Genomic DNA, 11,523 nt, shown 5'->3' with positions numbered 1-11,523 from the left:
CACCTGTAGACAGAATTCCTACAGCCGTAGACATCGTCACGAGGATGGATGAGTACACGGAGATCATGTCTGCCTTTGCCGAGAGCGCTCGAGAAGCCACCAAGAGTGCTCAGGCATACATTAAGAGCACTGCATCATATGCCGAGAGTGTGAGAATAGCCGCTGAGAGCACAAGAGAAGCCACCAAGAGTGCGCGATCACCTGGCGAGAGTGCGTGAGTAGCTGTCAAAGCTGCAAGGACCGCCCAACCGAGATCATAGAAAATGTTGGAAGGCGAGGAGACCTCGTGATGGAGCTGAACTTTTACTTCTGAACTACTAGGGCACTTCCTTTATGTAATCTATATGATCGATGCGTGTGAACCTAATTTCTATGTTGCTATGATGGAGTTGAAATTTTGCTGCTAAACTACTAGGGAACTGCATTTATGTTATTTGTATTATCGATGCTTCTGAACGTATTTCCTATGATGCTCTGAAGATTGTTATATGACTTTTCTCTATGCGATTGGATAACTACGAAATTGACTTGTTAGATTGTTTATTTATCTTTGTAGATGAAGTGGAACTGGTATGTGGTGTACTATGGGAAGATTCCAGGAGTCTATGATTCATGAAAGAAATGCAATGAGAACAACCGCTATAAAGCATATAATACTAAAAAAGAAGTAGAGGATCGTTACGCCAATTTCATCCCCAAAGAGAAAATGAACTATGAAGTATGCAAGACCGTGTGGACAAGTGGGCGAGTAAAGAATTTGATTATCTTTATCCAGTTCATTTTCATTATGGTGGTGTTTCTATCATGTGGTCTTGTATGTATGTAACATGACGGAGGCTTCGCTGAGAAGGCTATGTGTACTAATGATGTTACGTTAGATGTAATCTAATGCATACATCTATTATATTGTATTTGGATTATAGTTATGGTAAAATGTATTGCTTGTTAAGGTACATTGTGATGCGGCTAATCTGAGAAACATCTATTGTAATGTGTAGTATCGCATACGTTACTTGTTGTTACAGTTTTTGTCGGATTTATGTTGGCGGATGGACATGTAGTTGCGGTAGGCGCCCCGGATGGCCTACACAACTAACAATATATTCCAGTGACGGGCCGCAAGATATGCCCGCCATTGCAGAGTCTCTATGAATGGACCACATCTAGGCTGCCTACATTAGGGGAGTAGTTTTGGTGGTTGGGTTGATGCAACTACATGATGTTCGATTGCATATATGTAGTGAGATCTGCTCACCTTGTACCCATGATGAGCTTACCAGCTACACCTTGCATATGATCACACCAATCGCACAAATAAAACAATTCTAGATCTCAACAAGCTGGAGAATGGTGATCAAGTTCTTGATCTGAAACAGTCCAAGTTGTTGAGGAGCCTTTCCTACTTCAACATTGCTTGTATGCTTGTGCACAAACCTGGAGTAAGCATCCACTGTCTGCTGCCTAGTCTTAAACCCTTTGTAGGAGCTCCCTGGGTAATGGTTGACTTGTTCTCCGCATGTGTCCGATGAACTGTAAGCCCCTAAAACCCTACCTTTGGACACCACATACCATTTCTCCTACCATGATAGATGAGCAACAATTCAAGTAGCAAGCAATGGAGCATAGTAGACATGTAACATAAGAAAGCATGCATGATCATATATAGGGCATGGCAAGTTTATCATGCCACTATTATGGTGTCATCCTACCACCACATCCAAAAGAGGGTGTGATCCTACCACCGCAAGTTTGCCATCAGCGTGAGGGGTTAGTATATACCACATCATCAAAATATGCAAGCCAACAATAGTTGTAATGCCTAGCTACCACAAAATATAGATCGTCATCGCCATCACCGTCGAGGATCATGCACGTCGAGATACGTGTCAAATTTATATAGAATATTTTATCGTTTCATGTTATTATATTATCACTTCTATATACTTTTCTAGTAATCTTCTATTATATTATTAAAACAATAGAAAACGGACGGCTTAGATTTAACAGTCAAAAAGGAACTTGAAAGGACGACCTGGATTTGCTAGAAAGAATTACATGTATGCATGTCTCCACATCCCATACGATTTCCATCCAGCCTTATATATTAGCCACGTTTTTTTAGTGGTAACCTCTCATAACACGTAGTACATGCAACACAGAAGGAAAGCGATAAGAGTCCTCATTGCTGACGCGCAAATAGATGTGACCCATAAGACGCCTTGGCTAAACTTCAATTTCCCAACGCACTCCTGCGTTCCAATAGAAGACATGGCGCTGTCCGCTGCTGCAAGCCGACGGGAGCAAGGAAAGAAGAACTCAGCGTCCAAGAAAACTCTGTGGAAGAAGGCCATCATCCTCAGTACCTCACTGTGCAAGATCTCCTGCGAGAGGGACAGCCAGGCCGATGACCCGACGCACCTCGGTCTCGGCGGCAACATCACATGTTCACTACACACTGTCCGAGGCTGACATGCACGGTTGCTACAAATTCACTGCTCACCGTGGACTTCCCTATAGACCCATTTTGCCTCAACGACCACACGAACCTATCTCGCGTGCTGCTCGACTCTGGCCAGATTACGGCAAGCTCTTTGTCATCGTCGCCGTGCAGCAGGAAGCTGAGAAGCTTCTGTGGTTTTGCCGCAGCACCACGGGCTCAGACGGGATTGTCGCGTATGTGGTGTAGCCGGAGAAGCAAAAGCTGGTGTATGAGCACGTGCCAACAAGTAGCGTGTGCGGAGACGGAAGGCTGAAAGCGCCTAGATGGAAAGCGTCCGCTGTGTCACGGACACGGGCAGAGCAACCTTCTCCCATGGATCGGGGGCGCGCTTACTGGAACCGAAGCCATACCGAGGCATCACGAGGAGTAGCGATTGCATAATATCGTTGCACGCTTAACGTGCAGCGCATCATACGTGTGGTTAGCATTTCTTCTCAGCATTCGTAGTGATGAATGTAAAACAAGTGGATGAGCTTCCACTTAAAAATAATATCTTTTCAAATGTCAATTTTTTACCTTTTGTAGTCATGACAATTTGTATTTTGTGTGCGTATAAATTTCCATGAAAAATTGATCAGATTTGTGTCGTTCTTTTAAAAAAAATCATTTTTCATGATTACAAGATTTTCCTAGAGTATTCTTTTTTCAGGCAAAAAAACATTTGTTCTAATTCTTATATATATTGAGACATGCTTCAAAATACTTGGGGAGCAAATCATTTGGTCCTGTCAACCCTTTAGTGAATTTATAGAACAACATTTTCCTTTCCTTAATAACTTCTACGTGTAGACTCTTAATCCGGTAAAGGTATAAGTTTGCGATAGATTAGATGAATTTTACATGATGGTAGGGGAGGAGAGCAACCATCCAGGAAATAGAATGAAGGACTTGCCAGTAAAGGAGGGAAGGATGCCCAGCAAATATATCATAGTTGTTTCACAGTGAAGATTACCGATGAAACATGCAAGTGTAGGAGAATATCATAGATGCATGGCTAAATAGGCTTGGACTGAGCAAAGAAATGTAACTACATCGAGGCAGCCCTCAATTACCAATGAAATGTGTTTTTTTCCAGAATGATATTTAAATTTATCATAACATAATCTAAGGCACATTATTTCCACACCATTTTTTAGTGGCACCTAACAAATCAACATTTAATTTTATGTTAAGTTCGTTTCACCACACAGAAAAAGAAGACTCAAATGGCAACAAATGGTTGCTTCAAATATATAAATAGTAACAATTAAGATCTAGCCGCGCAAATGCGCGGGTGGACCCGCTAGTTTATATTACTTTTCTAGACTAATTAATGGAGTGCCCAATGCAAGTTCTTATTTTTCTGCTTGTTTTTGGTTTCAGAGGGAATCAGTATATATGGAGGTCCAAATTGCTTGCCGGTTTAATACAAATTTTATCTGGGCAACACGAAACCTGGGAGGCTTTGGAAGATATCGAGACGAGCATCAGGGGGTAGGGCGCACCACCTAGACGTCTCGGCCCACCTGCACCGCCTTACATCCATTCGACCGCCATAGATTCCTATAAATTCTGAATTGCTCCGCAATATTTACAGATTTTTTTTATCACCACCGCAAGGTTGTGTTTCACTAACATCCCATCTAAATAGTATTTTGACACTATTCACATATGATTTTGTCTTTTTTTTGTTTCTATTTGTGTAGTTCGAATTACGAGCTGAAACTTTTTGATTTTGTACATCAACCATTGATATGTGTCTATAAAGTTTTCTCAGAATGGTTGAAGATGTTTTGTATTTTTAAAATTTATCTCATTTAATGTGAGATCCTATACTAGTCTCCCCTAGTTGTTGAGGTAGAATTTTTGGGGGGTGACGCTTCCTACGGAGAGGAGTGCTGATCATCTAGGGGCACCACCTCCTGGAAGTCTGCTGGCTCCAAGTTCAGATTTACTATTGGCTTCCCCCAGCAAAGACAATGCGGTGTTGTATTAGATGGTCCCTCTTGCTTGTTTGGCAGTGCTAAAAACCTCTTGCCTTTGTTCTGAGTCCTACGTGGCGACATGCATCCTCTTCATTGGTGGCAGCGGGTGTTGCGTCTTGGCAGCTCACTTATGTGTATGCGGCTATCAGTCACGTGACACTGTTCACAACAAGGTTGTGTGCGTGAGTCGCTATCTCTCGAGACAATAATTTCGATCCTGGACATACTTGGCTTCATCATGGTTCTCAAGGCTATGATGTATGGAGGTGCCAACTCAACAAATGGAGGTGACAGCACAATGTGACTTTAGTTTTGTGGTATTTTTTAGTACCAGATCTCGAGACTGGTTCTACCTCGCAATGCGGGGATCGGGATCAATTCTATGTTCGATGGTGTTTGTTGGGATATGATGAATTGTCACTCTATGATGACATTTTTCATTGAAATCAAGTGAATCTTTTGTGGTTTCTTTGTTGTATAATTAAATAGCTTTGCATGCTCTTTGTTCTAAAATTTTCTTTGGTCAAGTTCCATGGGTTTTTGTTTAGAGGGAGTGGTGCTTTGTAGGGGGTTCAATCTTGCGGTGCTTTAACCCAGTGATAGGGGCCATGAAAATTATTGTATTGTTGCCACTAAGGATAAAACGACGGGGTTTTGTCATATTGATTGACTTGTTCCTGTCTACATTATGCCAGCTTGCTTATTGTGATACTCTGTTTCTTGCAAACTTAATACCTTGAGATTGATGTTGGATAGCGGTTTTGGGTGGAGTATTAGTAGTAGGTGTAGTTGGATTAACGGTCTACTTATCACAAATGTAATGCCTATATAAGATTATGCCATTAAAGATAACTAACGGTGTGACCCGCGCGTTTGCGCGGCTAGATTCCATACATATTTTTATATCTGGTAATTCTTTCGATAAAATGATTGGTCCAATGATTCATAGATAGTCTGTATCTGAATGAAGATCTTCTTGTCGATTGTCCATGTCAGTGAATATAATCCGACACTACTTTTTATTGATATAATATTAGGTCCATTTGCTTCTACGCTCTAGAGCATTCTCATGTATTTGTTTAGTCATTGCATAAGAGGTGGATTTATTTGTATAAAAATGTAATATTGCCAATACTGTTTCTACCATGTCCTCAGCCATTGTTAGAAACATTTTCTACCGTTTCATCACACATCATTCTATCTTATCCTATCTATGTTTCCTTTGATTTACTTCCGTGGTTTTAACACAATTAAATGTCTTTAGATGATTTATATGATTATTGTTGAATCTTTTTGCTGATACCTTTCTCTCTATTGCTCAAACTATAGATTTTTTTCATCACATACATGTGGTTTTTCCTATTTCACCTGGCCTTCTATGGATATTTAATCTTATGACCTAGATTCATCCAACAACATTAGGTACTCATATATGTTATACTATGTTTTGGGGGTATGCGGTAGTTTTAGGATCTTTTAGGATCTCGCCTGCACACTACGGAAAAAACTATAATTACAAATATACATTCTTTAATAGTTTTGTAAAAACACCCACCTTTCACTCACTCCTCTGAATAGCCTTATTCTCTCTAATTGCACCCATATTGTTTTTCAATGACTTTTAAATTTGAGCACAAATAAAATGATATTGCATACTTGACATTATTATCTTCGGTCGTAACATAGTAGTGATTTCTTTGTCGGAGTAATTGTAGACATACCGCACTCGAATCAATCCATTGTCTTCGTAGTACCGAGCATGCATGCCTTGCATGTAATTTGGAATCTGGACATATATTTTTATTTTATTTGTATGTACCATTTGACCGGTGGTCTTGATATGACAACAAATTGAAGAATTGACTTCCATGTTTTAACTCATCTAAGCATCAATTCATCATATTTTATTGTACATTTAGGTTTCAGGTTTTGTTTGAATTTTTCACATTTTTTAAGTCCAGCAAATCTAAAACTTCGAAGCATGCTATGGAAATATATTTTTATTTCTTTTTCTTATTTAAAGTAGAGTTAGAAATTTATTCTAGATACGAAAAAGTAATTCTACCAATAATTATGTGATGAGCCTGGGCTCATCCACTTTCTGATCAACAATTCATAATAATAGTAAAAAAATCTGATTTTTTTCATCGAAGATGCTAGAGTGTGCTAGGAGAATACAAATTGTTGTGATGAAATGACATTAGAATAGATATAGAGAAATAATAAAACAACACCAAGTCTCCAAAATGTCTTTTTGAGAGCTTTTTGGCAAGAGATTCTTGAATGTCATTTGTTGAAGAAATTTTGATTCTCCTAGAACTCCGGAGCACCTTTTCCTAGTTTACTATTCATACTGAGTGCAATGCTAACTAAATTTGTGATCTGGAAAAGGAAGTACAAAGCATAATAATAATTCTCTTTTACACCGGCAGTGATGCCATCGAATGCAGGGCAACTCCTATCCGTTCATGTATAGCCTTGAGCAGCTCTAGATTACCGCTCAGTTATGCCTAACAGATTTTATTCAGGACCTTCCGCTGAATTAATCGATTCGATTATTTATCCAACATGGAGCAACAGGGCATTTGCCTTGTTACTTGGCCATCTAATGTAAAATTATTATCACTCCAAACTCATATGAATCCTAAGAACATAATCGCATGCTGGTAACTCGGTTTTTTTTATCAAGCAAGAGTTCTTTTGAAACCTACATATATTGCATATTGAAAAATAAAAGACATATTTGACATTTTATTTTCTTGCATCTACCTTTATATTTGCGCGGATCAATTTTCTTTTCTCGTATGACACACTAGTATAAAAACGACCTTATGTTCACCTCATTATTACCGGTACAATTACGAACCGGCACTAATGTGCCCATTAGTGCCCATTCCAATGGCTAGGCGGGCGGCACTCATTAGTACCGGTCCGTGTTGAACAACGAGTCCCGGTTCGTGGCACGAATCGGTACTAGAGGCTCACATTTAGTCTCGATTTGTATCACGAACTGGGACTAAAGATGTTCCTATATAAACCCTTCGTCCTGCCCGCAGACGAGCTTGCTCTGTTCTTCCCCTTTCCCCTCTCCTCTCTGTTCTTCCCCACAGTTTGTGCTCATCCTTCATTTTGCCACAAATTTGTCAAGATTCGAAGGCCCCCTATCCATCCAAGTGATCACAAAGGTTAGCAACTTTGTCCTTTTATCTCTCATGGCTAGATTAGCTCTTGCATTGCTCTATAAGTACAGTGATTTGGCATTCTTACTTTGGGAGTAATTCTATGTGGTACTTTATTTGATTTATATGCAGTTTAAGCTCAAATTAACTCTTAGTTTGTATATGTAGGTGCCGTTTACTTAATGCCTTACTGTCCCCATCCTACCCACCGTCAATTGCCAGCACCGTCACATCGCCGGCACCACCATGGTGAGCCTCTTGTTCTTATCTTTAAAAAAAATCATGTTTGTGTTATTTGGATATATAGTTACTTGTATACTTTTCTTACCCGTACCTTGTTTGTTATACACAGTGGCGTGGTTTTCATATCCGTCCCCGTTGGCCCTCGTCCGTTTTATGATTCAGATGTGGTATATTCTCTTTTATAATTTTTGTTGCATTTCGTGTTTATGTCACATGATGCCCATAAAGTTGACATATATATTTTTATCTAGGAGCTATGTGAACCGGAAATTCCAACCGACCCTCTTGTCGAGAGGTTAAATTTAGTTGAAAAAGAAAACGATTATTTGAAACAAAAATTGAAAATAACTGAAGTAGAGAAGATGAAACTGGACCTTTATGTTGCCGATGTTGTCGATGATCACAAGATCAAGATGGAGAAAATGCGCTTGAAGATTAGAAAGATTAGAAAATATGCCATTGATAGTGACGCTTGGTATCATTATGTTCTTGGATCAATTGTTACCTTAGTGGCGATCTTGATAGCATTTGTGTTGCCGTAGGCGGGAGGCAGAGGTGGATGCCTGCACGTGCGTCAGCGACCTTGCGCGCTACACCGAGTTCCTGCAGGAGGAGGAGGAGCGCCTTGTCGAGCACACAAAGAGCCTTACCACCGCAGTGGCCATGACACACGCCGCCGCAGAGGCGAGGAATAGGGAGATCTATGAGGAGAACCACCGCTTTAAGAGGGGCCGTCTGGAGTGGCAGAGAGCGTTCGAGGTGAGCGTCGCTGAAGTTGCAGCAACGGCTGGCACCGTATCACAGTTGTCCAGCTCGTTGGTAGTCTCCTCCTCCTCCGCCTCTTACTGAGTGCGCTCGACAGAGGAGAGGCTGCCGGAAGTAGTACAAAGCCCATCCGTTGTAGTATTTAGCGGCTATTTTGTTCAGTTCATCTTACTATAGATTTGGAGGAACTGTACAACGTACTTAAAATTAGCTAGTATGTAAAGTAGAACTAGCTATTTTGGTACGTGGTTGGCGACTATTGGGGAAAAGCTTGGTCGGTTCAGCTATCAAATTGAACTGTTTGTATAAATTAAGCACGGCTACTTAATCTATGAATGACATCTATGCTTAATTACTGAATTGTAGTTGCAAAATTTAGACACTGCTAGTGATTTTTAGCTGCATATTTTGACAAATCGCAGTGTTACAAGGTAGACAAATGGCAATGTTACTAGATCATCAAATGTCAATCTTTCCAGTTTGACAAATGACAACATTCCCAATATGACAGATGCAAATCTTACCAATTTTTTTGTAAGTGGTTCCACACGGGTCATCCAAAACAACCGTTTGTGTTGAAGAGATCCACAAATCCTTCTATCGCTTTGCATACGGGTGTTCTATTTAAAACATTTGCGATCAAGAGCTGCACAAATCCTGCTCGGCACATTTTCCCTTGGATTCCCGGGGAAGCTATCGGTTTGCATTCCGGTGTTCAAACTAAAACGTTTGCGATTGAGATACAATATTAAACCCAATAAAAAATCTATCTCCGGTGGCGGTGGAGGCGGCGTACCACGCCATCCTTATCGTTGTCGTCCTCCGGGACGCGGTTGTCGAAGTCTTCATGGCAACACAAAATGTTCTTCACATGGAAATCAAACATCATGTAGTCGCACGATCAACGGGCGGGGCACGGGAGGACGGCAGCTGGCAGCACTGAGAGGTAGCGGTCGACGGCGGAGTCCCATGCGCACGGGCACGGGCGCGGCGGGTGCAGCGAAATGCACGGGGACCGGCGCCATGGTGGGTGGAGGGCGCGCATGAGTGCTGGCAGTGGCGCTAGCATGTACACGAACTCGCGCGGATCCGCGGAGACCTCGGTGACGCCCGCGGCTTCCAGCTCTGCGATAGTGCTCGTCGACCAGCCCGTCAATGTGACGAGAATGGTTGTTAGTGCGGGCGCGGGGACGGGAGCTGGGACGGGAACGGGGGGCAGCAATAGCCACGGCCAGCTCATTCTGGGCCATGTCCATGATGCCCCATTCCTTGTTATTTTCTATCTCCTCCGCCTCGAAGTGTGATACCTCTTGAGCACTGCGTTGGTTTTCCCTTGAAGAGGAAAGGGTGATGTAACAAAGTGGCGTGAGTATTTCCCTCAGTTTTTGAGAACCAAGGTATCAATCCAATAGGAGGCTACACGCAAATCCCTCGTACCTACACAAACAAATAAGAACCTCGCAACCAACGCGATAAAGGGTTTGTCAATCCTTTCACAGCCACTTGCAAAAGTGATATCTGGTAGAGATAATAATAAGATAAAGATTTTTGGAATTTTTATGATATAGATTGGAAAGTAAAGATTGCAAAATAATATAGATCGGAAACTTATATGATGGAAAATAGACCCGAGGGCCATAGGTTTCACTAGTGGCTTCTCTCAAGATAGCAATAGTATTATGGTGGGTGAAAAAATTACTGTCGAGCAATTGATAGAAAAGTGCATAGTTATGAGAATATCTAGGCATGATCATGTATATAGGCATCACGTCCGCCACAAGTAGATCGAAACGATTCTGCATCTACTACTATTACTCCACCCATCGACCGCTATCCAGCATGCATCTAGAGTATTAAGTTCATATGAACAAAGTAATGCATTAGGCAAGATGACATGATGTAGAGGGAGAAACTCAAGCAATATGATATAAACCCCATCTTTTTATCCTCGATGGCAACAATACAATACGTGCCTTGCTGCCCCTACTGTCACTAGGAAAGGACACCACAAGATTGAACCCAAAGCTAAGCACTTCCTCCCATTGCAACAAAGATCAATCTAGTAGGCCAAACCAAACTGATAATTCTAAGAGACTTGCAAAGATAACCAATCATACATAAAAAAATTCAGAGGGGATTTAAATATTTCTCATAGATAAACTTGATTATAAACCCACAATTCATCGGATCTCGACAAACACACCACAAAAAGAGTTACATCGAATAGATCTCCAAGAAGATCAAGCAGAACTTTCTATTGAGATTCAAAGAGAGATAAGAAGCCATCTAGCTAATAATTATGGACCCGAAGGTCTGTGGTAAACTACTCAAACTTTATCGGAGAGGCTATGGTGTGGATGTAGAAGCCCTCCATGATCGATTCCCCCTTCGGTGGAGCGCCGGAAAAGGCCCGAAGATGGGATCTCACGGTTACAGAAGGTTGCGGCGGTGGAAATAGGGTTTGGTGGTGCTCCTGGATGTTTTCGGGGTATATGGATAAATATAGGCGAAAGAAGTCGGTCAGGGGAGCCACAAGGGGCCCACGAGGGTGGGGGGGCGTGCCCACCCTCCAGGGTCGCGCCTCCCTACCTCGTGGCTTCCTCGTTTGTTCCTTGACATCCACTCCAAGTCTCCTAGATTGCATTTATTCCAAAAATAACTCTCCCAAAGGTTTCATTCCGTTTGGACTCCGTTTGATATTCCTTTTCGGCGAAACACTGAAATAGGCAAAAAAACAGCAATTTGGGCTGGGCCTCTAGTTAATAGGTTAGTCCCAAAAATAATATAAAAGTGCTTAGTAAAGCCCATTAAACATCCAAAACAGCTAATATAATAGCATGGAACAATCAAAAATTATAGATACGTTGGAGAC

Source organism: Triticum aestivum, chromosome 7B (assembly GCF_018294505.1).
Source record: "Triticum aestivum cultivar Chinese Spring chromosome 7B, IWGSC CS RefSeq v2.1, whole genome shotgun sequence".
In the NCBI taxonomy this organism is placed as follows: domain Eukaryota; kingdom Viridiplantae; phylum Streptophyta; class Magnoliopsida; order Poales; family Poaceae; genus Triticum; species Triticum aestivum.
This window is presented reverse-complemented; position numbering follows the sequence as displayed.